At 40.8% G+C, this 26,408-nt stretch overlaps 1 pseudogene; it reads left to right on the top strand.

Moving 5' to 3' along the window:
- Nucleotides 1–4,875: 4,875 nt before the first annotated feature.
- Nucleotides 4,876–23,958, top strand: LOC110140779 (mitochondrial import inner membrane translocase subunit TIM44 pseudogene; annotated as a pseudogene).
- The last annotated feature ends 2,450 nt before the right edge of the window (nt 23,959–26,408 follow it).

Consider the following 26,408-nt stretch of genomic DNA (forward strand, 5'->3'; position numbering starts at 1 on the left):
GACTTCCCTGGCAGTACAGTGGATAAGAATCTTTCTGCCAGTGGAGGTGACATAGGTTCGATCTCTGGTCCAGGAAGATCCCACATGCCTCAGAGCATCTAAGCCCGTGTGCCACAGCTACTGAGCCCCTGCTTTAGGGCGCTCTAGGGCCTGTGAGCCGCACCTACTGAATTCCTGGGCTGCAGCTACTTAATCATGCGACTAAAGCCTGTGCCCCACAACAAGAGAAGCCAACACAACGAGAAGCCCACATACCTGCAATGAATAGCCCCTGCTCACAGCGATAGCTCAGTTGGTAAAGAACCCTCCTGCAATGCAGGAGACCCTTGTTCAATTCCTGGGTTGGAAAGATCCAATGGAGAACGGATAGCCTACCCACTCCAGTATTCTTGGGCTTCCCTGGTGGTTCAGCTAGTAAGGAATCTGCCTGCAATGCTGGAGACCTGGGTTCAATCCCTGGGTTAGGAAGATACACTGGAGAAGGGAAAGGCTACCCATTCCAGTATTCTGGCCTGGAGACTTCCATGGACTGTGTAGTCCATGGGGTCGCAAAGAGTTGGACACGACTGAGCGACTTTCACATACATACATAGCAACCAATGAAAGCCCATGTGCAGCAACAAGAACTTCGTGCAACCAAAACATACAAATAAAAAAATTTAAAGAATTTTTTAAAGTCTACAAAGATTATAATAAGTAATTTAGGGAGAATCATACCATTCCTTATGTGCCATACTTTGGGGACAAAATACCCTACCTTGTGGGAAATTGCCCTAATCTTGGGTACCACAGCTAAGATCCTGTTATTTATATTCATATGGTCATTGTTCCCAAAGAATGTCCCAATACCAGGCTGACTCAGATCAGAAGGTGCTAGTCTTTGCTATTCTTTTCAGATCAACTCCTCTTTTATGCCAAACTAGGATTTCTATAATGAGCACAGATTTCCAGTCCAGGGGACCCTATGGTTAGTTTTCCTTCAAGAGTCCTTCCTAACTTTCCTGGCACCAAAGCTCAACTAGAATCATTGGCCATCCACAAGGTAAAGTTTGATAACGCTGGACCACAGCAGGTAAAGAACAGACTTCTCCATTCTTTTGTCCCCAGGAAGTTCTTTTGACCATAGAAATTTGCAAATTTCTCCAGACACTAGATCTGTATCCTAAGGAGTATTGTGTCTTCTTTTTTTTAAATCTTTATTTATTTATTTTTGGCCTCACTGGGCTTTTGTTGCTCCAGGCAGGCTTTCTCTAGTGGCAGCGCATTGGCTTCTTATTGTGGTGACTTCTCTTGTTGTAGAGCGCAGATTCTAGGCTAGTGGTTGTGGCTCCAGAGCGCGGGCTCAGGAGCTGGGGTGCATAGACCCAGCCACTCAGCAGCATGTGGGACCTTCCCGGACCAAGGATCTAACCTCTGTCTCTTGCGCTGGCAGGCAGATTCTTAACCATTGGACCACCAGGGAAGTTTAGGGTATTATTTCTAATCAGATGTGGTCTGGCCACAGAGTATTTTATTGCACCCTTTCCTTACGTTAATGGAAAACATTTTTCCTAATACCTATTTTCCTCTCTTGTTTCAGCTCCTCTCTCTGTCCATGCTCAATCGTGTCTGACTTTTTGCAACTCCATGAACTGTAGCCCACCAGGCTCCTCTGTCCATGGAATTTTCCAGACAAGAATACTGGAGTGGGTTACCATTTCCTCCTTCATGGAATCTTCCCAATCCAGGGATCAAACTCATGTCTCTTTTGTCTCCTGCATTGGCAGGTAAAATCACTTTTGTGTGGTCTATTTATTTGGTCTTGTATATATTTTTTAGCATTTTTGTGCATTTTTTTGTGATTTAAAATGCCTCCAAGTATAGTGCTAAGTGCTGACTAGTGTACCTAAACACTAGAAGACTGTGCTGTGTGTCATGGAGAAGATATGTGTGTTAGATAAGCTTCCTTCAGGCATCAGTTAAAGTGATGTCAGCTGTGAGTTCAATGTTAATAGATTAATAATGTATGTTTAATAACTTGTCTTTAAATAGAAATGTACATAAAAGAAAGATATGTAGTGATCAGTTAATGAAAAGGTTGTGACCAGAGGCTCTTAGGAACCTTACTCTGTATTTACCCTAGGAGCAATTGTTCAATATTCACTAAGTCTGTTTTTTGCAATGACTGTAGAACTACCATGAGTAATGAGAATCATCTATATTTACATCATCAAGGGGACATCACTCAAGTGACTTCCCTTCCTAAAGGAAGACACCTACATCAAGGTGACCAAGATCTCTGTAGGCAGAAAAGTGTAAGGCAGACTTCAAATGGCAGATCTTCTTCCTTTAAAAAGACAAAAACAAAACAACAACAAAGAGGAAAACAAAGCATTTAAAGTGTTGCTTCACCAGCCCCCATGTCCCCCCCAAGTGTATATGTAAGGGGAGCTCCTTGGACTGCAAGGAGATCCAGCCAGTCCATCCCAATGGAGATCAGTCCTGGGTGTTCACTGGAAGGACTGATGCTGAAGCTGAAACCCCAATACTTTGGCCACCTCATGTGAAGAGTTGACTTATTGGAAAAGACCCTGATGCTAGGAGGGACTGGGGGCAGGAGGAGAAGGGGATGGCAGAGGATGAGATGGCTGGATGGCATCACCGACTCAATGGGCAGTCTGAGTAAACTCCAGGAGTTAGTGATGGACAGGGAGGCCTGGTGTGCTTCGGTTCATGGGATCGCAAAAAGTCAGACACGACTGAGTGACTGAACTGAACTGAACTGAAGAAATATATATATATATATATGTATACATGTAACATATATTACCTATGCAACATATAAAACATATATGTGTGTAAAATATATATATAAATGAAAAAATACATAGCAACTGTACAATAAAATTTACATGTTGTGGAAAGCACTTGGAGCAAATCCTGGAAGATCATATAAATGTTAGTGCAATATGTTCAAGTAAATTGCACAGAGATAATACTAATATTATTAAGAATTACAGCTAAACATGTGTGTGTGTCTGTGAGTCTGTGTTAGTCGCTCAGTTGTGTCCGATTCTTTGCACCCCAGGGACTGTAGCCTGCCAGGCTCCTCTGTCTATGGAATTTTCCAGGCAAGAATACTAGAGTGGGTAGCCATTCCCATCTCCAGAGGATCTTCCTGACCCAGGGATTGAATCTGGGTCTCCTGCTTTGCAAGTGGATTCTTTATTGTCTTAACTACCAGGGAAGCCCAACTAAACATATACCGAATATTAATATATCACTTCACTCCTACCTCACATAATTATGTGAAACATTTTCTCAGAATGAGATATAGAAAAGTTTATATTTTCCATTTCTTCCTTGGAATATTATTAGGAGATTGCTGATAATAGTACAAACACATGATAGATTATTATCTAACTATTCATAGTCAAGTTTTAGAAGAATACTTAATATGTAATGATGTGGATCTACAATGAATCTACCAAGTTGTACAAATACTATGATCACAATTTAAAAAGATTATCTAATGCTACAAATATAATGAGAAGACAGTACTACAATATTTGAAGTTGTAAACTTCAGCTATGATATTATAGGTAATTTTTGTATTCTTTATACTGTTCTATATTTTCTACATTTTCTATAATAAGAATATTTATTACCTTATATAATGAAAAACTATCATTAATTATGATTTCTATACTTTCACACTGTTTTTATCATTCAAGCCTAAAAAGTGCTCACATATGTTTTTATATTAAAAAGCTACATTTTTTTCACTTAACATCTCAAAAAATTAACATTTCTTTAAGCGTTCCAAAATCTGAGTGAAATGCAACAAGTTATATGGTCAGGTCTCCATTCTTCTAATAATGAATGACAGCATGGACAAGACTGTACAAATTGTACAAAAACTCTTATGGGTTTGGAAGTGTGATTTGATTTTCATGCAGAAAATATATCTTTCCAATGCTGGATGTCAAAATGAGCCTGCCTTCCTGGTATACCTTCCCTTTAGCAGAAGGCCGTTGAACTTTCAGGTGACAGGTGAATGCTGGCAATAACTAGCAAAGTAGAAAGCCTTTATAGCCTAAATAATACATTATGGTATAAATTGAAAGGAATAAAAAATAAGCTGATCTCTCTAGAGAAAATAGGTTAGACTCAGATGGCATGAATCTATGCTCAATACCCAGAGCATGTGCATGAGTGCTAAGCTGCTTCAGTCATGTCCGACTCTTTGGGGCCTCATGGACTGTAGCCCACCAGGCTCCTCTGTCCATGGGATTTTCCAGGCAAGAATACTGGAGTGGGTTGCCATTCCCTTCTCCAGGGGATCTTCCTGGCCCAGGGATTGAACCCATGTCTCTTATGTCTCCTGCACTGGCAGGCGGGTTCTTTACCACTAGCATCACCTGGGAAGCTCTCCCCAGAGCACACCCAGCAGCAAATGGCCTTTAGTAGTTATGTGAATCATGTAAATAGGATGAACAATGTTATTTTTAATAACAAAATAGCACATATTTTGGCTTATGTTTGAAACTCTGAGTTGAGCCTCCTATGCAGCAATAAAATTCATAGTGAATACTTCATGTCTTTGCTTTCACACTAATTATAAATCCATTGATTTGTAATGGATCCTTAATATTAATCCCTTAAACTATATATTTTAAGACACTTTGGGTTCATTTTGAATTTTTAAAAATAAGCATGGGCTAGTTTTCTCTATTTATAAACAGCTCATCTGAGACTTGTAAAGCCCATCAATTTGGGGCCATTGACTTGTATTTCTCTGCTATCTTTCATTCCTATACGTGCTTTCCGTTTTTGTTCTCTTTTATGGTCTCCCTGTATTGTATTTGTTTTGCTCTTCAGGGCTGATTTAGTCCGATGGACACCCCAGAGAAAATTCTGACTCAGCAGACCTCTTCTAAAGGGTTGCAGAAGGTAAGTGAAGGCTACTCAGCCTTTGAGGACTGATATTATATGAGGCTATCAAGATGCTACTTGATAGGACCCAGCATCAACATGAAATGAGATCACGAAGCTACAGAACACAGAAGTGGTCCCACAGCCAGGCTAGAGATGCAGATGTAGAGAATGGAGTTGTGGACACAGCAGGGGAAAGAGGGTGGGATGAATTGACAGAGTAACACTGAAATATGTACACCACCATGCGCAAAACAGATAGCTAGTGGGAAGCTGCTATATAGCACAGAGAGCTCAGGTCGGTGCTCTGTGATGGTCTAGAGGGGTGGGATGAGGAGATGGGAGGGAGGTTCAAGAGGGAGGGGAAATATGTATACCTATGGCTGATGCATGGTGATGTACGGCAGCAACCCACTCAATACTGCAAAGCAATTATCCCCCAGTTAATAATATATTAATAAAAGTAAAAAAGAGGGAGGGGATATATGTACACCTATGGCTGATTCATGGTAATGTACGGTAGCAACCCACTCAATACTGCAAAGCAATTATCCCCCAATTAATAATAGACAACTTTAATAAAAGTAAAAAAGAGGGAGGGGATATATGTATTGTTGTTGTTCAGCTACTCGGTCGTGTCCGACTCTTTGTGACCCCATGGACTGCCACATGCCAGGCTTCCCTGTCCTTCCCCATCTCCCGGAACTTGCTCAAACTCATGTCCATTGAGTCGGTGATGCCTTCCGACCATCTTGTCCTCTGTTGTCCCCTTATACTTATGGCTAATTCATATTGTTCTATGGCAGAAACGAACACAACATTGTAAAGCAATTATCCTCCAGTTAAAATTTTTTAAAAATTAGAAAAAGCAAAAAATGGAACAAAGTCTAACTTAAACTTGCCATAATTTTAATAAATTTGTGGATGCCAAAGAAAGAAAGAAAGAAAGAAAGAAAGAAGTGGTCCACAGCTTCAGGCTGTGACCAGAGACCAGAAAGCTCCCTGACCCTGCTCTCCCTTCCACAGTCTCAGCCTTTATCTGAGATCTGGGATCAAGGGTGGAACAGTTGTTTGTGCTGTTCTTGCCTCTGATACTTATTTTCGAACCCTTTCAGAAAAGGTAACCCTCTTACCCAGCCTTCTCCATGACTGTGTAGCCACACATACCATACATAAATGAGTCTCCCAGTTGGGAGTGTCTGTGCTGACCCTGGCGGATGTGTTGGTTGGGTGATAAACATCAGCATATGTCCTGACTTCTATGGAGCCACACGAAGGAGAGAAAACACAGATTCATGAACAAGCCCCATTCCTTCCTGTAAGACCCACCAGCGTTCTTGGCCTTCCCCGATCTACAGAAATCGATTCCAGACCAAACAAGAAATTCAGGCAAGGCTTTACTGGGGCCCCTGTTATGACAGTGGGGGAGCGAGAATAAACAAGTCTCCCTTGCTCACTCCCCGAGAAGGGGGAGAACTTGCTTCTTATGAGGCGAGGGTAAAGATGTGTCCAGGGGTCGGGCAGAGGGGTGGCTTAAGTGGTCTGACTCCCCTTTAGCGGTGTTGAGTGCAGGGCGCATGCGCAGTCCCTGGCTTTTGCTTCGAACACTTCTGGCTCTTTTTTTTTTTTTCCCCTCGATTTTTGCTCCCGGCTCTTCAGAAATGGCAGTGGGTGGCGGGGGCAGGGGTTGGGGGGTGTTGATCATCCTGTTTCTTGTCCAAAATTTGCCCCAACTGCACATGCATGCAGTTTTTAGTCCTTTAGGGTTTCTATTTTGTGCGTCCAGGTGCAAGCATTACAGCAAAGGATTCCAGGTTCCACGTCCCAGCCTGTTTCACTCATACTCAGCCTGCAACTAATCTAAGTCATTTCCCCGGGGAAACTGAGAGTAGTTGTACTTAAGATCTCAACTAGGCAGAAGCCAAATGCTCAGTGAGGCAGTGTATGTGCTGGATGTTCAGCTTTGCTTGAAAACACTTTTATAACCTTTCCAAACATCCACATGGACCTAAGTTTCTTATCTGCTAAAGGTTGACATCCAAATTTTTCCTCTCTCTTTTCATTTTATTTTAAAATAATTTTCTGCTGTTTTATTAGTATTCTGACATTTAATTATGAGTTGTTAGAATTACCCTAGAAAGAAAATATCTCTGTTCAGACTTCAAGGACTAATACAATAATACCACTTGCTTCATTAAGTCTTGGGCATTTTAACCTCACAGCACACCTGGAGAAGAACTAACAGATTCACTACAGTGCCGGGTGGTCTCTGCTGAGATGATAAACAATGCCCCTTTATGTTTGAAGAGTCATTGATCATGCTGAGCCTATGAAAAGTGAAAAGGGGTAAAGTTATGGTTACTTTTGAAGGACTGAAGAAATGGTTTAAAAGATTGCTCAAGGAAAGACATATTTTAAAATGTGGGATTACTGGAGAGTTGTGCTGAATGCTAGGAGCTTGGTAACTGGCAAACTGTTTTTACTTCTGTGTAAGACATGCTCTAGGAACAAATCACAGTTTGCTGAGGAGCTGCAAGGCAGTTTGATTAACTTCTTTTCTAGGACAAAAGGCTACCACTTAACTTGACATCCGCAGGAAGCTATGCGAATTGAGTGATTCAGGCAATGATATTAATTCTGTTTGAATTCCATTTGAGTTTATTGATTCCTTCATCTGGGAAATAAAAAATAAAAAAAAAAATAAAAAAAGAAGCAGGGAGCAGATGTGGAGGCAGTAACCCAGGTCTTCCAGATTTTTGCTGTAAATCATGGGAAGGGATATGGTCTAAATTGCTCCCATTTGTAAATGCTTCTAGGCTGTTCTTAAAGTGAAAAATGGTTTATCTTCGAACTTCCTTTTTCTGTCCTTTGTTCAGCTAAGACAGAAGCCTAGTGGCTAGCAATAAAGAAAATTGTACTAAACATTTAGAAAACATTTCTTTCCCAGGAGATGAGCTACATGCAGATATGTTGAGCTTATAATCAGTGTGAGCAGTATTCTTATCTGAGGGATGAGCTTTTGGACGATGCAGACCTGGAATGCTAGCATTTGTTGAGAACTCATAGCTGTAGGGAAGACAGCTGTGATGAATGATTCCCCAGCACCCCAGGTCTGGGGAACAAGAAGTTCACTTGCATTTCTGTTTATAAAACAGAAGATATCTGGCAATAAATAATGCCTTCAACCTTGATATTTTTTCCCAGACTAATTCCATTCATTAATCAAACTAAACCATTACACTAAACCCCAAGGCTAATATGCTATAAAAAGTTCCTATCTATAGTGAAGATGGGTTGATTTGTGACTAAGATGGGGAAAAGAAGGATTATCTCGTTTCTTTTATTTCCCCAAAGCTTGGTGTTAAAACACATAAAATTCATAATTTAATCCCCTCAATTCCTTGAGCTTGTTACATCTGATTGCTGCTCAGATAGCTTCTAGTATGCAAAGGGTCACTTGCTATGGTCTGAAAGTGTGTGTCCCTCCAAATTTATACATAGGACCCCTAGGGGATGGTATCAGGGGGTGGGGCCTGATTTGGACCCCACCTAGGACATGATTTCGAGAAGGCAATGGCATCTCACTCCAGTACTCTTGTCTGGAAAATCCCATGGACGGAGGAGCCCAGTGGGCTGCAGTCCATGGGGTTGCGAAGAGTTGGACATGACTGAGCAACTTCCCTTTCACTTTTCACTTTCACGCATTGGAGAAGGAAATGGCAACACACTCCAGTATTCTTTCCTGGAGAATCCTGGGGACAGGGAAGCCTGGTGGACTGCCGTCTATGGGGTCCACAGAGTTGGACACAACTAACGCGACTTAGCAGCAGCAGGACATGATTAGGTCGTGATTAGGTCATGAGAGTTCTACCCTCAAGAATGGGATCGGTGGCCTTGTAAAAGGGACTCCAAAGAGACTCCTTGCTCCCTCCCCCCATGGGAGAAAACAAAGAGAGTCTGCATCCCAGAAGTCCCTCTCTTGACCACGAAAGCGACAGTTGCTCAGTCATGTCCAGCTCTTTGCCACCCCATGGACTATAGCCCACCAGGCTCCTCCATCCATGGGATTTCCTAGGCAAGAATACTGGAATGGGTAGCCATTCCCATCTCCAGGGGATCTTCCCGACTCAGGGATCTAACCTGGGTCTCCTGCGTTGCAGGCAGATTCTTTACCATCTGAGCTACCAGGAAAGCCCCCTTCAGTCATGATGATACCCTAATCTAGGACTTCCAGCCCCCAGAACTAAGAGAAATAAATTTCAGTTGTTTATAAGCTACCCAGTCTATTGTGTTTTGTTAAAGCAGCCTGAATGGACTAAAATAGCTACCTACACTCCAGAGAAACTGTAGAGGAAGTCAGTGTTTCCATTTCTAACCCCATGAAGAAAGGTCAGGGGCTGGGAGTCCACTGAGAACAGAATAACCTAACATAAGACACATGGGAACCTCACTCTGGCTGAAGCCAAAAGGACAGCATGTGTGTGTATTAAGTGTGTTAGTTGCTTAGTAGTGTCTGACTCTTTGTAACCCCATGGACTGTAGCCCACCAGGCTCCTCTGTCCGTGGGATTCTCCAAGCAAGAATGCTGGAGTGGGTAGCCATTCTCTTTTCCAGGGGATCTTAACAACCCAGGAATCGAGCTGGGGTCTCTTACATTGCAGGCAGATTTTTTGACGTCTGAGCCAACAGAGTTCGTGTACTACTACCACCCAATTAACAACAACAACAATGTTAGAAATTATAGGTAGAATTGAGAAAAGGCGAGAGTTCTGCTCCAGGTCTAAGCTGCAGTGTCAGCCTCTCGGCTGCTGGGGCTGTGTATTGGTCAGGATTCAATCAGAAAAGCAGATGACTGTACATGTACATTCAGGTATATTTTTCTATATAAATGATACACATAGCTAAAAGTTAAAACTCAACTACTCAGCCATAAAGAAGAATGAAATAATGACATTTTGCAGCAACATGGATGCAACTAGAGATTACCATACCAAGTGGAGTAAATCAGAAAGAGATCTCTAAGACAGACACCGTATGATGTCACTTCTATGTGGAATCTAAAATATGACACAAATGAACCTATCTGTAAAACAGATACAGATTCACAGACATAGAGAACAGAAAAGAAAAGGTCAGGTGGGTGGGCTGGGAGAAGGTTGAATTGAGAGTTTGGGATTATCAGATGCAAACTGGCATATATAGGATGGATAAACAAGATCAAATTGTACTGTGATAAACCATAATGGAAAAGAATTCTTTAAAAAAAGAACAGGGTTTCAAGGACACACCCAAAAAACTTAAAACTCAAAAACTTCTAGAGGAAAACATAGAAGATCTTTGTGACATAGATGAAAAATAGTAATTGTAAAATATAGTCCGTCAAAATACAAAATTTCCATGCATCAAAAGATTTCATTAAGATGATAAAAAGAAAAGCTAGCTACAGCTGGAAGAAAATATTTGCTATACAAATATCTCATAAAAGACTCATACCTAGTATATATAAAGAATTACTGACTAATAGAAAAATGAGCACTCTTTTTAATAAAAAATTGCAAAAATCAAAACATACTTTACAAAATAAATTATATGATTTTAATTATCAAAGTGGCCAATGCACACATGAAAAGATGCCAGACATCAGTGAAATGCAAATTAAAAGCATAATTTACACAAACTGGAGTAGCTAAAATTAGAATAAACAGACAATATTAAGTATTGGGGAAGGTTACAAATGTAACTCTCATGCATTATTGCTGGAAATGTATAAAGATAAGTACTTTGGGAAGCAATTTGGTATTTTAAACATATATTTAAAATATAACTTATCAATTCAACTCCTAGGGAAATGAAAATATATTCAGTAAAAAGAAAAATACAACAACCCTGTACAAAAGGGCTTCCCTGGAGGTCCAGTAGTTAAGACTTCACCTTCCAATGCAGAGAATGCATTTTTGATCCCTGGTCAGGGAACTAGATCCCATATGCCTCGGGGCCACAAAACCAAAACAAAAATATTTGGAGGCAATATTGTAACAAATTCAATGAAGACTTTAAAAATGGTCCACTTAAAAAAAAACACACAACTGTACAAAGATTTTCATAGCAACTGTTCCATAATTGTTGAAACTAGGGGAGGAAAAACAATTAAGGAAATAAATTGCCAAATTATATGGTGGCATTCCCATTCAATGAAATTCTACTGACCAATGAAAAGGAAAAAACTACTGTATATCAGTTATCTGGGACTGTGTAACAAACCACTTCAAGATATAGTGACTTAAAACAACTCTGATGTATTGTTTCTATAGGTTAAGAGAGTGGCATTTCTGCCTGGGCTGACTCTTGCATTTATATTCAGTTGCCTGGATGGAACCAAGAGAGCCTCACTCACCTCCTGGTGGCTTGATGCTGGCAGTGGGCTGGACACCTGCCTCCATGTGGCCTTTTATCCAGATCCTTTTATTCCCATCCTCTAGGGCTTCTCTCTCTAAATGTGGCCTGTCTCTTCAGCAGGATAGCCTGAACTTCCTTATATGGCTGCTGGAGAAGGAAACCGCTACCTACTTCAGCATTCTTGCCTGCAGAATCCCATGGACAGAGGAGCGTGGCAGGCAAGAGTACATGGGGTCATAAAGAGTCAGACATGATTCAGCACGCACGGTCACATGCTTCTTCCAAGACATAAAGTAGAAGCCATAAGCTCTATTAAGGCTTGGATTCAGAAGACAAAGAATATCACTTCCATCACATTTTACTGGTCAGCCAAGTCATAAAAGCAGCCTGCTTCATGGGGTAGTATATAGACCTTGTCACATGATGGGAGGGGTAGCAATTTTCCATTATAAAGGGATAAGGTAACAGGAAAGGCGGAGTCATTGGGAGGATATTTTCACCAAGATCCCTCTTGTGATGTGCATAAAACAGAGAGTAATCTCACAAATAATACCTTGGCTGAAAGAAGACATTCACAGAAGAGTAAACAGTATATTACGCTATTTTTATATTAAACCCCGTAACAGTCAAAACCAAGCTCTAAGTCAGAAATGAGAATAGTGATTGGCTGTCTATTGTGGGAATGGAGCTGGGGAGGTTGACTGAGAATTGGGACAAGGAAGCTTTCTGTAGTGATGAAAATGTGCCATGAATTTCAGATTTCCTTCGTTGATATTAGTATTTCACGTCCAATAAACAAGTCTTATAAATATTTCTTCATTTTTCATATAATTAATTCTTTTCCATTAATTGACTAAAACAGCAAACAATCAAATACCCTGTTTATTTCTTCTATTAGAAGTTTATCTTGTAATGAATTATTGCTTCTATCATGCTCTGAAAATTTTTTGCTACAATTTGCTTCTCAGTGCCCCTATATATGTCTATTTATTTTGTTGTTCATCTTTATTGCTTTTCTTACAGCCCATCAGCTTTTGAGCATGAAATCTATAGAAAAGGGAGAAAGGACATAAGGAAGTTTCCCCCCCAAATTTTGATGTAGCTTCTGCTAGAGGAAGTGAGTTAATGAATAAATCTGAGTCTGTACATAACTTGAATGAACAGAAAATCAGCTTTTTCCTTTTACCACCAAACCAAAAGACGTTAACTTTTTTTATTCTTAAATATATAAAAATAAATAGACAGTATAGCGAACCCATTCTCCAGCCCCAAACATAAACAGGCCAATCTTGCCTCATCTATATTCCTAGCCCCAGTGCTATTAGAGATGGACCATCTTGTTAAACTTACTCTTCAAAAGTAATCCAGGATAGCATATGTGTTTCATTTGTTCCATCAATCAGATGAATCTGAAAAGAAAACAAAACTATTATAAAATACCAAAGTAATTAATAACTTCTGGTCCTAAGAAGCCACTTTCTGTCTGATGAGATGATGAGATGGAGCAACACGTGCTACACATTCACACAGACCTTGGTTCTCATCTCTCGTAACTGCTATGTTGCCACATAACTGATGGCAAATGGTTTTCAATGACAGGTTGCAATTGTCCAGAACATATTTTATCGGTTGAAGAAACTCACAAATAGATGATTTTCATTAGGCCAAAGGAAAAAAAAAGAATAGCTTAAAACTGCTCATAGGATTTCCTTTTGTAACAAGTGTGCATTGTTATTACCAAGTGACCAGGGTAGAATCTAAACGGAGTGGTAGGTGGTGTTTGGTTGGCCACTTCATTTGGTATGGATTCTCCCATTATTTCCATTTTTTTTTAATGTTTGGATAAGTAAGACATTTGTTTCTTTCACTTGGACATTTTTTCCAAGTCCTGACACAACAATGGATTAGATTCAATAACTACATGATTCCCACTAAATTTGTATTATTGAAGAATTTCACTTTTCATTATGACCCTGAAGGAAAAAACTCTCACTTAAAATTTGACAACTGTCACTACTTTTTAGCACTCCAGGAATAATACTGAGTTGTCTTTGGTCTTTAAGATCCTGATCCAGTGTGTTTTGTTTGGCTTGACTTGCATATAAAACAAACAAACACAGTCTCCTTGTATTCTGTGTCATCCCCCAGGACTTGAGAATTCTCAATATGGTCATTCAGACTGAGCACTTGTCTGTGTCTTGTGTCTGTCTCACTGAAAACAGTTTAAAACGATTCACGCAATTTTAGTGTTGGGCTAGTCTAGTCTGGATCTCAAAATAATTTAACCAGTTACGTTTTTTTCCTTCTTAAAATATCTGTCTGAGACTTTCTGTTTATTTTGCATTCTGTACATTTCTCTCTACATATTATTAGGATCACAATTCTGAAAAACTGCTGTCATTAACAATGTTGAACATTTTATTGCCTTCCATAACAACATGAGGAAAGAAGACAAAGATCCTAACAAAATCAACTTCTTCCTCAAGATAAGTGGTTGCTGACTATCTGGAATGCTCTGGTGGACTTATAATTTCTCTCTTCTTTTAAAAACATTTATTAAAAAAATTATGTTTCATTGCGTGTAATTGCTTTACAATGTTCTGTTAATTTCAGCTATACAATGAAGTGAATCAGCTATATGTATACATATATACCCCAGGACATGGAAGCAACCTATATATCCATCAACAGATGAATGGATAAAGAAGATGTGGTTCATATATATGATGGAATATTACTCAGCCATAAAAACAAAACTCAACAAAACTGGGTCATAAGATGGAGATGAGGATGGACCTAGAGTCTGTCATACGGAGTGAAGTAAGTCAGAAAGAGAAAAGCAAATATCATATATTAACACATAAATGTAGAATCTAGAAAAAATGGTACAGATGAACCTATTTGCAGGGCAGGAATAGAGATGCAGATGTAGAGAATGGACTGTGGACATAGATGGGAAGGGGAGGGTGGGACGAACTGGGAAAGAAGGATTGATATACACACAATTTCTCTCTTCTTAACTTTCCTTTTTTTTTCACTTCTTTTCCATCTGAAAGCATTCTCATTCTAGTAAATATATCTATCATTTTCTCAATGTTCCTTCCGAGAGATTTCCATTTCCTTGAGACCCAGTGGGAGAATTTGGCCATTCTGAGGCTCCTGCAGTCTTCTTTCTTTAAGAATAGGTTTTTGGCTTGCAGTAGGATACTTAATTTCATTTTATTTAAATTTTGGCATAGCCCATAATTCATAACAATGTACACAATCTGAATTTAAGGTTTGCAAAAGTGCAATTCAAATACATTTTAATTGCTCCTACCTTGTATAAAACTATGTAAATTGGTAATCAAACAACTTAAAAAAATTGAGGTATGGTTAATTTGCAGTGTCAGGTTAGCTTCAGGTGTAAAGCAAGGTGGTTCAGTTATACATATATAATCTACTCTTTTTCAGCTTCTTTTCCTTTAGGTTATTACAAAATATTTATTATAGTTCCCTGTACAGTAAGGAACAGTAGGTCCTTACTGGTTATCTATCAAACAATTTCTATTTTACATACATTAACTTGCTGATGGATATGTGTAGGAATTTTTATCCCTGGGACCCTCTATTCTTCGGGTTATCTTACTGCTTTTAGACAATTTTGTGTGCAGACTCACTATGCCAATGTCAACATTATAGGTTGTTTCTTCTGGAACTACTGTCAGGAAAGATGTTGAGTAACAACAACAGTAAAGCTTGTTGAGTAACAAGTTAATGCATTGCAGAAAGCACAGAATGCCGCACAGACATTTCAGATGCACATGCTACTGCCACAGTTTTGCTCTATAAACACAAGGATTCTTATAAACTCATATTTGCATGATTCCCACAAAAAAAGAAACGTATAGAGTATTTAAAATTGTATATTCTGAATTATTTTATCTGTCCCTGACAAAACTCCCATTTGGGTAGGTATTGTAGCGAGCCAAATCATCCACTAACAATTTTGCTTTGTGGGTCTGATAACTAAAAGAGATTTCTGCAGACTAGCTTCGGTCCATACATCGTTTCTCCCACATGACCCCCATATCTAGGGCTGAGCGGTTAGGGCACTTTCATGTTGCAGCCTCATCTCTGACCCTACACTTCATATTACCATTGGGTGAGTCAGCCTGGTGGACAACGGTGGTTTTCCTGGAAGTCATCTTTATACCTGGACGCCTAGCAATAAATAACAATGCGAGAGGAGACCATCAGCTACATAAATATATTCCATTAAACCAAAACTATATGCTTCCTTTGCTCAGCTTCCTTTATCTGTATCTCCCAAAAGCCAGGCCATTCTAAAATCCCTGATTTCACAGGGCAAGTATGACAAAGGAAAAATGAGTAGAAAGAGACAATTGTCTTAACCAGTGAAACTATCTTACTTTGACATATTTTAGAAAAGCACATGACTAGGTGAACTCTTTTCTAGGTTCTCTCCCAGGCCTTGGAAATGGTCCATTAAAAATGAGGACCTCTGACATTTTGTCAATTTTATAGTAAACCTGCTTCTGACCCCATCAGCAAATTACATCTGTAAATTACAGTTCTTTGATCACTCTTGATGTGTTGCTGAGGACATTATGTATACAATGAAGAAAAAACTCAGAATTAGAAACTTATTTAACTCATGATTTAATGGTTTTAGATCAATCATTAACAATTAATCATATAATTACAAAATTATTTAATAATAAATGAACAACAGTAACTAACGCATGAGAAGCTCTTTTGCAGGCTGTATGATCTACACTTCAACACTATGAGACAGGTGTACTATTACAGGTATTATCATCCCTGTTTCAGAGATGAGGAAATAGAGGACAGAGAGGATACATGATTTGTTCACAGTCATACAGTTTTAGTAGAGGATCTGCAACAATTTCTATGAGGAATTCTATGGGACTTCTATGGTGGCTCAGTGGTAAAGAATTTGCCTGCCAATGCAGGAGATGCGGGTTTAATCCCGTGGAATAGGAATTGGTAACCTACTCCAGTATTTTTGCTGGGATAATTCCATGGATAGAGGAAGCTGGCAGGCTATATATAGCTTTGGGGTCCCAAAGAGTCAGACATGACTGAAGCGACCAAGTCCTCATGAGGAATTCTATGACAGGGACCCAAATGTCTTTTTGTCCAGGCAGGAAGGATACATGGGGAGAGAAGGGGGTATAGTTGTAATGAGACCAGTCGCTCACTCCCTAGGGACTGGTGAGACTGTCTTGAACTGAAAAGCTCAAGGCCATCTAAGGATCAGTAATCAGACCCAAGGGATTGTGGCCCCGTGCTAACACTGGCCCAGACTTTCTGATATTTCAAGAGAATACAAAAACATAAAAGTTTGTGTGTCACTGTGTATAATCTCCAAATTGTAAAATACTGAATCCATTTAATTTATTTTTTGTTTATTTCTGATCTCACTTTTTAATCAACACTAAGGCCTTTTAACATTTAGCTTCCTTCTTTCTCGAATGTTTCTGAAGACATTCAATTCCCAGGGCCCTTGGAATAATAGACTACACCTTCCTTTGTTTCAGTAATTTAGGAATGATCACCACCCTCACCCATGTCTTCATTCATACCAAAACAACAACCTATATAGAAGTGACAAGAATTTCACCGCCTCTACTCAAAGACCTTATGGAAAGAACAAAACCAGGGATGACACGTCTTTATCAACAACTGCCAGCTCAAAAACTCTTCTGTTTTGGGCAAATATATTAATCTGTGTACTTGCTGAGGCTGCCTTGGACTGTAGCCTCTGGAAATCAGAAGCGCTGATGAGGGGGGTCAGTGTCACATGGCAGGTGGACCCAGCTGCCTATTGCAGTTTTATTGTTCTTGAATCAATTTTCAAAAATAAAAACAAGTGGGCCAAAAAAAGGACTGTGCTTCTAGCCCTGCTCCAAGGCCAGGACTACTCAGCCACAGTTAGTTCTTTGCAAAATCACAGTGTATAATCTGTATTCCTACACTCTTTTTTCCTTCACTTCCCTTGTGGTTCAGCTGGTAAAGAATTTGCCTGCAATGCAGGAGACCTAGGTTTGATCTCTGGGTTGGGAAGATCCCTTGGAGAAGGGCAAGGCTACCCACTCCCATATTCTGGCCTGGAAAATTCCGTGGACTACAGTCCATGAGGTCACAAAGAGTCGGACACAACCGAGTGATTTTGCTTTCACTTTCACTTTTTTCCTTTTACTCCTCAAAGTTTGGTAGGTTGCTTTCACTGCTCAGCATTTTGTTTTTCCTAGAGCAGGTGCTTAAATAAGTTGGTTTGTAAGATTCTCTGACTCAGAAGTGGAGCTTGACCTTTCTAAGCAGGACGCTTTATGGGAGGGAACACAAGAAAAGGTACCATACAGCAACATTCAACCGTTTCCCACAGGTGATATAGTGCTATCTACCTGTAAAAAGTATTAATTTTCCCTCTGGTTACTCCTTATTGGTCAAGTATCAGATCAACCTAGGAGTAAAGAAATACAGAGAAGGACATAAAATGCTGATCAAAGGGGTGGGCTGGAGTGGGAGGTGGGAGGGAGCTTCAAGAGGCAGGGAACACATACATACCTATGGCTGATTCATGTTGATGTCTGGCAGAAACCAACACAATATTGTAAAGCAATTATCCTCCAACTGAAAACAAAATAAATTAACAATAAAAAAGAATCAGAAGACCTCTGATCTATTACCACTTCCAAAGAAGCATTTAGATATGCTACAGTTAAGTGCAACTAAATATTAGTAATTATTAAAGTTAAACATTAGATTGTTCAAGTTTACTTTAAACTGAACTATTATAATAATTGATATAATAACTTTGTGTATAGAATATTGTTTGAAATCAAGTGGGTTATAGATAAGTAAATATGTTTTTGTTATATTTACTTTTTATGCAAATGGTACTGGTAATAAAATTTCATATATATTTTTTTCTACAAAAAAATCAGTAATTAGCAGTCATAATCATTTCAGGCGCCAAGGCACCTGTCCCACTTTAATATCCACTGTCTTCTAAAAGCACACAGCCAGATCATTCAATAGGATCCCCAGCAACCTTTGCCCCAGTTATCTTGCAGCCAGAAATCAACACTGTTAGCAGCAAACCTCAGAAATAAAAACTTAGTATTTATACTATAACAGGTGTAAGTCCCTGAAAGCACAGTGAACTCATTAATGTGATTGTTTCCATTCACTTCATTTTATCTATTATTTTTTATTTTTTATTGTATGTTCATACTTCCAGTGACCAAACACTCGTGTCAAGTGGTTGAAATTATTGGTTCCAGAAATTCCAGTGAGCTGGCTTTACTGACATCTGCCTGATTTTTGAGCTCATTGTGTCTGTGTGTATCACTGGGGTTCACACGTATACAGAAAGCCAGCTTTCGCAACATGGAAGACAGAGGGAGACTCACCTCCTGTCCACACGGCCTCAGTCATTTGCATTTGGGTCTCTTCTGTTTCTTCAGAAACAGCCCAAGTGTGTGATTATGTATCTCTGGAGCCTCGCCAGCTCACTCAGGAGTTTCTGGCCCTCTGGTGTCTGTCCCCTAAGGCAGCAAACTCGATCGACTCAGAGAGCTGTTAATTAAGTGAATTATGTCTGGTCAGGAATTTATGAACAAAGAAAATAGGACTCGAAATGATAACTGTGGCCTCACAACAGACTGAGTAAGCGATATGCAAATTAAACAAAAAACCCCAACCCGACCTTATAAAGAATCTCTTTATAAGGATTTTCCCTCTCCTCTGAGTTTAGTTTTTTGCTGTAACCCAATTTGACAGAATACACTTGTTCTTTAGTGAGATTGTTCTCATCCCAAATATGCTTATAATCTTGGGCAAAATGCAGAGAAGAGCTGAGAGGAATATAAACACTGTGTATTCTCTTTATAGAACTGTTGAAGGAAATGCTGTTTACTTGGAAATAGAGTTCCAGAAAGTATGTCTGCCATCTGTAGTCCAGATGATGGTGGCTGTGGTGATGAATTAAACATTTAGAAATAAAAGCTAGTGGTTGTTTCTGTTTTCGAGGATAAGGCAATTGAAATATTGTTTCATTACTTTTAATGCACAAAATAGCTAGAACTTGTTTATGCATTATATATTCATAACTTAGAAGACACTTAAAGGAAGACACAATGATTGTGGATTTTTGAGAGTGTGTCTTGGCACAATTTCTGCATAAGCTCTGATGCAGACGTAATATGCTAAGCCATGGTGACTGCTAGAAATTTGAAAGCACTCTTATTAACACCATGACTTACTCTTTAATGAGGGCTCCTGCTCTAAGATTGATTGTTTCATATGCTGCCACTCACAAGCATGTATCAATCAGTTCACTGTGAATGTTCCCATTCTTAAAGCTATGAAAGGACATTTAGAAAGCTGTCTGTGATTCTTTACTAAGTGAGATGCAAAGAAAGCTAAATGGGTATGATTCCTGAGCACTGCCCTTCAAGAACAGGCTGTCTAAAAGGGGCTTGTACAAGAACAGGGCAATGAATACAGTACATTCATAAAATATTCATAAAATCAAGGCGCATGGAAGTGTTTTGTTTTTTTTTTTTAATAAAAAATCCTCTTTGCTTGGTGAAGGCAGAAAAAGCAGAGTAATGGTCTTTGTCATCATGCTCAATCACGCCTGACTCTTTGCGACCCCATGAACTGAGGCCTGTCAGTCTCCTCTGTCCATGGTATTATGGGAGCCCAGCAAGAATACTGGAGTGGGTTGCCATTGCTTATTCCAGGGGATCTTCCCGATCCAGGATTCGAACCTGCTAACCGACATCTCCTGTGGCTCCTTCATTGGCAGGTGGATTCTTTACCACTGAACCAAGCCCGGAGTAACGGTAGAGGAATCATTACATTTCATCCAAAGTCAAGAGACAATTCTGGTATGAAATGAGACTTCAAAGGCTGTTTGTAAAATCAAGAAGATTGGGAAGGAGACATACAAGCCAGAAAATGAACTGAAAACAAGTTGGACTTGGGAGGTGGTGATGTGTAGAAATGGCCAGGATGCGGGGTAGTGGCAGGGGCTGGGGGCAGCCATGGTTGTGATGGGACCAATCATTCACTCCCCAAGGACTGGCAAACTGGAGAGATTGAATTGGAGAGCTCAAGGCCATTTAAGGGTCACTATTCAGACCCAAGGGGTTGTAGTCCTATGGTAATACTGACCCAGACTTTCAGATTTTTCAAGAGAATATAAAAATATAAAAATGTGTGTGTGTGTGTGTGTGTATAAACTCTGAATTGTAAGACGCTGGGAGGTGGTAAGCCAAATACAAGAATATGAAATTGAAGCAGGCTGTCTATCTGTAACTCAAGATACTCTTTATGGCCCTATGGACTGCAGCATGCCAGGCTTCCCTGTCCTTCACTGTCTCTTGGAGTTCACTCAGACTCATGTCCATTGAGTTGGTGATGTCATCCAACCAGCATCCAACATTCATCTTCTGTTGCTCTCTTCTCCTCTTGCCCTCAGTCTTTCCCAGCGTTAGAGTCTTTTCCCAACGAGTCAGCTCTTTGAATCAGGTGGCCAAAGTATTAGAGCTTCAGCATCAGTCCTTCTAATGAATATTCAAGGTTGATTTCCTTTAGGATTGACTGATTTGATCTCCTAGCTATCCAAGTGACACTCAAGAGTCTTCTCCAGCACCACAATTTGAAAGCATCAATTCTTCAGTGCTCAGTCTTTTTTTTAGGTCCAACTCTCACAACTGTACATGACTACTGGACAAACCATAGCTTTGACGATATGGACCTTTGTTGGCAAAGTGATGTCTCTGCTTTTAAATACAATGTATAGGTTTGTCAGAGCTCTAGGTAACTAATAAGGACCTACTGTATAGCAGAGGGAACTCTATATAATATTCTGTAATAACCTATATGGGAAAAGAATCTAAAAGGGAGGGCAGGATATATGTATATGTATAACTGATTCACTTTGCTATACATATGAAATTAACACATCATTTTAAATCAGCTATATTACAATTAAAAAATCTTTAAAGAAAGAAATAAAACTTGGAAAGTAAGAAGAGAAAGGAGATAAGTAAATGCAGGAAGGGGATAGGAAGCATTACTGCTCAGTTGCTGATAAGATATTCCATTGGTCCCTGAGATGGGTCTGGAGCTCTGAAATGATGATTAAATTCTCATCCAATTCCTGAATAAATGCTTCTAATATCAGGCAACTGAGAAGTAAATTGAAATGACATTATTAGCAATAAGTGTCTATGTATAATTTGCAGTCTCTTTGCCTGAAAGAAGAGACTTCATCATCTGTATTCATTGCTTTTGAGACTACTAAACTGCATCTGATATTTCTTCATGTTAAATTGAAGGCTGTAGTTATCAAAATGCTGACAGGTTGAGTTATTGGCTATTTTCAGGGCCCATGAAAAGACTCTCCCATTAATAACATTCACTGTGTATATTGGTAGCAAAGAATTACTTAGAGCTATCAAATGTGTTATTACAACTTATCCTGTATGCCCTAAAGAAGACATTTTTGACTTGTGGGGGAAAAAAGGATATTTTCAGGGAGTTGAAAAATGACAAAATAGCACGGCCTATAATAGGGGGAAAGATGTAGTAATGCAATTCTATAATAACTCAGTTAGAATCTGCCACTCCTTTTTTGGTTGTTGTTTTTCAACAAGGTTTACAATGCTCATCTTTCTTGTTCTCTCCCTCTGTCTCTCTCTCACACACACACAATGAGATGAAATCAGAAAACAAGAAGTCAGATGAAGAAATTTGTTTAAAATGTTGATTTATCATGTGGGCTTAAAACTCCCTACAAAAAAATTTGACCATTTCCTTTATTTTCTACTAAAAATATCACAACTGTCAGTTTAAGTATACAATCGTGTATTATGTGCCCTTAATGCACATTAAAAAAAAAAAGAAGAAAGAAAATCTTTTAAAAAGTTCTGATTTTAAATACAAAAGCAATGGTGTGGGGATAAACATGGGGTTATAACTACAAGGTATGGGTAGCCTTATTTGGCAAATAAGGCTCTCACACTTCCTTTTCAGGGTGTGATCACCTGCATAAGAAGTTCTCAAGTCTTTTGTATATTTCAGCCCAAGAACTAATTTCACAGATTCTCTATGGACCATTATGGACACACCCTTCATATCTGATGGCTACATGGACATAACCATATTCCATACCCCCACAATACAGAAACACACATGCGCAACCCAAGAATGAGTGGAGAAATGATGATGCCTTTTGATGCCTCTCATCCATATGATTGACATACGTGTTATAATTCCTGTGTCCCATGTACCCTGCTGGGCACTAGGAGGGACCCAGGAATAATATACCCAATTCCTGTCCTCAGCAAGGCATCTCTAAGTAACTGGTGAGAGACATTAAAAAAAAAAAAAAAGGCAAATCACAATATAGTAAGGGAAGTAATTTTGTCATAAAGATATGGAGAACAGTGCTGTGGAATTCTCAGAATGGAGAGATCCACCCTTCCCAAAGTCAGGGAAGACTTCATAGAGAGATAGACCCTTAAAGGCATAGGATTTCGCCAGGCAAGAAAGAGAAGAGGTCTGGAATGAATAAAGTTCAGTTAATTCTAAAAAGTAAATGCTCTAAAAACACAATCAAAGCTTTTCCCCACGCGGGATCCTGCAGCAGGATGGCGGTGCTGCTGCGGGCAGGCTGGTACCCTGCCCGCGGAGATGGTCTGCAGCAGAGTCCACCTCCGGTCCAGCCACAACCTGGTGCCGCTACCAGCCGAGCCGAGAGTGGACCCTGCCCACGTTCTGTGCCTCGGGAAACAGAAAAGGCTTTCTCTCCAGCTGGCTCGGTAATATCAAACAGGAATTAGCCGAAAACAAAGAAATGAAAGAAAGTATTAAAAAAAAAAAAAAGTTCTGAGACGAGGCCAGGAAGCCAGGAGGAGATACAGAACCATCGAATCGGAAACCCTAAAAACAAGAGAGGCGATCAGGAAAGAAACTGGAGGCGATCACGGGCTCCAGGAAGACGAGCCTTGACAAAGTCATTCAAAGTGATCTTGGCCGGAAAATCAAGGAGGGTGTGGAAGAAGCAGCCAAGACCACCGAGCCGTCGGCCGACTTGTCCAAAACCGGGGAGAAGCTCGACTGGACCGCTGCCTTCCAAGCCCCCTGCCAGGGCGTGGAGTCGTCTAGAAGGAGATGGACCAGAGCATCCCGGGGCATACCGGGCCTACCTGCGGCTGGAGAGAAATTCAAGGAAGAGAAATTTGTTTGAGGCCGAGGAGGAGGCGCTGGGGATCGCTGTACATGGACTCCAAGTGGGACCAGCAGTGGAAGGACTTCAGGGACAGCGACCCAGTGCTCCATTGATTCTTCAAGGTGAAGATGAAGTGTGCCAAGAGCAACAACGCCTTAGGCTGGGCATCCCTGCGTGCTGACAGTCAAGGTCCAGGACTTGCTGACAGTCAAGGTCACAGCAAAATGATGGATGCAGAGGCCTGGTTAATCACCACCTTCCAGGCCCAGTCGGTGATGGTGATCAAGAACCCCAGAGGAGAGGTGGTTGAGAGAGACCTGGACAAGGCACTGCTAAATGTTGTACATGTGGGTGCTCTGCCCAGACCAGGATGAGCTGAAACCCTCTGTCGCCTGGCGGCTCCCGGACATCTCGGCCTCCAGCACAGAGCAGCTCCTTTGAGCAGGGGCCTCCGGGGCTGACCCTCACTGAGGACACTCGGGTGACTGGTGTCCACCTGCAGCAACCAGATCTCTGGGGACAGGACCGTCAGCTCTGTCGCTGCCCTACCAGGCTGGCTGCAACACCAGCTGAATGGGGCGGGGAGGGGACGGTCTGCACTGCCGCCCTGCCCCCCGGCAGGCTGGTCCCGGGAAGGCCATAGGCACACAAACCAGCCAGGGCTCACAGGCCCCCAGCCCTGAGGCTCCCTTCCAGGGCAGAGCTGTGCGGGCTGGGCCCATTGGCCACATCAGCCCGGCTGTTTTAGCTCCTTTTTTTTTTTTTAAACAGTGCCCTGGTTATACTGCATATAACTGAGATTTGGAAATAATAAAACACCAAAATGCAAGAAAGCAAAAAAAAAAATCTTTTCCTGATACCGGGATGCAGAGCATACAAAAGACCTTTCCAGAACCCTGAGCCTTCCTGCTGAAATCTTGGGTTCTTTCTGCAGCGGAACTTAGATTCTTCTTTCCAGTACATTTGTGTGATGGTCTTGTTGGAGTCACGGATCAGATCACAGTATATGAAGGTGAGGATGGAGTTTCCTCAAAAGGAGAAGCAACTCCTGAAATCAGTCATCTTGGGGAACAGTCAGGCCTGGGATAAGAAATAAGGATTTTGTAAGCCACTTAGGAAAGAAAGTTTTCCTTCTCTTTGGGGCCTAGGGTCTAAGGCAGGGATATTCCTGGAGGTTTTCTGATATTGGGATGAGGGTAGGGCCTCGCTGATGGTTCAGAGAGGGTAAAGAATCTGCCTGCAATGCAGGAGACCCGGGTTCAACCCCTGGGTGTGGAGGATCCCCTGGAAAAGAGAATGGCTTCCAACTCCAGTATTCTTGCTGGAGAATTCCATGGACAGAGGAAGGAGCCTCCAGGCTGCAGTCCATGGGCTCACAAAGAGTTGGACACAACACACACAAGTAAAACTAAGACCCTCAGCACCAGAAGTAGCCTCTGTTGCTGGCCTGCCTTCTCGATCTCAGTGAGTCACAAGCTGCAATTTCATGCTGCAGACAGAAATTTTCCACAAGGGTTACTCGGTAGGAAACATGTCATTCTGTCTGCACGGTGGTCATCAGGTCCTGTTGTGTAACAGCTAGGCTGCAACATTAGCTGCAGTAACAAGCAGTCCAAGAACCTCCATGGCATGAAACAGGGAATGTTTGTTTCTTGTTTATCTACATGTTTAATGCAGGCATGTGCATTGCGTGGCCTCTGCTTAAAGCTGTTCTCTTTTCAGGCCCTTAAAACTCCCCCCCAGCAGTGGTGGATGTGACTTCTGCTGGTCCAAAGTGATGCCACACATGAGCAAAAGCAGCAGATGATGGTGGCCATGGACCCCAACCCCATATTCCAAAGGAAATCTCTTGAGTCCTTGGATGAAGGGTATACGGTTTTAATTAGGAAAATGATGATCAAATTTGAAATGTACTGAGCAGGCAGTTAGCTTTCCTGAAAAAATAATTCTGTAACGATGGTCTGGTCGTAGGAAGGTGAAGGAAGAGAGATGATGGAATAAGCAGAGAAGAGAGGATGAGTGAAGCTTGAGAAGCAAATAGAGACATAAGAGAAATGAAGGCAAGAAGGAGATTCATGACAGTGAGTATTGCCCATGGCTTTGGTACAACTTTCTCCTCCTCTTCCGATGCTCCATGGTTGTTCATTTCTCTAGGTTCTGACGACTTAATTGAACCAAGAAAGACCTGTAGGTAAGAAGAGGCAGAAGGGAAGAGCAGGAAGATGTGGGTACAGTAAGTCTCCTACATGTGAACCTTTAAGTCGCTGACTTTCAAAGATGCAAATGTGCATCTGGTTCTAGCAAGAAACCAGGACCCGTGTCATCAATGTCAGGCATGGGTGAAACGGCAGCTCGCCCTCCATCTCCTGTTGCTGACGATCCTTCACTCTCCCACCTCCCACCTCCTCTCCCTCCTCTGTTCCGTAGCTCTTCTTGCCTGTTCACTGGATGCCAGCCCCTGTGTGCCAGATGTTGTACTTGCTACTGTACTTTTCAAGGTATTGTACTATAAGATTAAGGATGTTTTACTTTTGTTTTTTATGTATTATGTGAAAAGTATTATAAAGCTATTACAGCACAGTACTATAGTGTGTATGTAATATGTATTGTGTACATACTGTGTATATATGTGCATATTGTGATTGTGTTAGTTGGGTACCTAGGGTAACTTTGTTGGACTTACGAACAAACTGGATTTAACAGACGTGCACTCAGAATGAAACTCGTTCATATGGCAGAGTCGGGGGGATGGTGACTCAACGATGCCTGAGTGTGGACTCTCCAAGTTGGGTAACTGGAGGAAGATGAAGGAACAGAAAGGGGC

Source organism: Odocoileus virginianus, chromosome 19 (assembly GCF_023699985.2).
Source record: "Odocoileus virginianus isolate 20LAN1187 ecotype Illinois chromosome 19, Ovbor_1.2, whole genome shotgun sequence".
Taxonomy (NCBI): domain Eukaryota; kingdom Metazoa; phylum Chordata; class Mammalia; order Artiodactyla; family Cervidae; genus Odocoileus; species Odocoileus virginianus.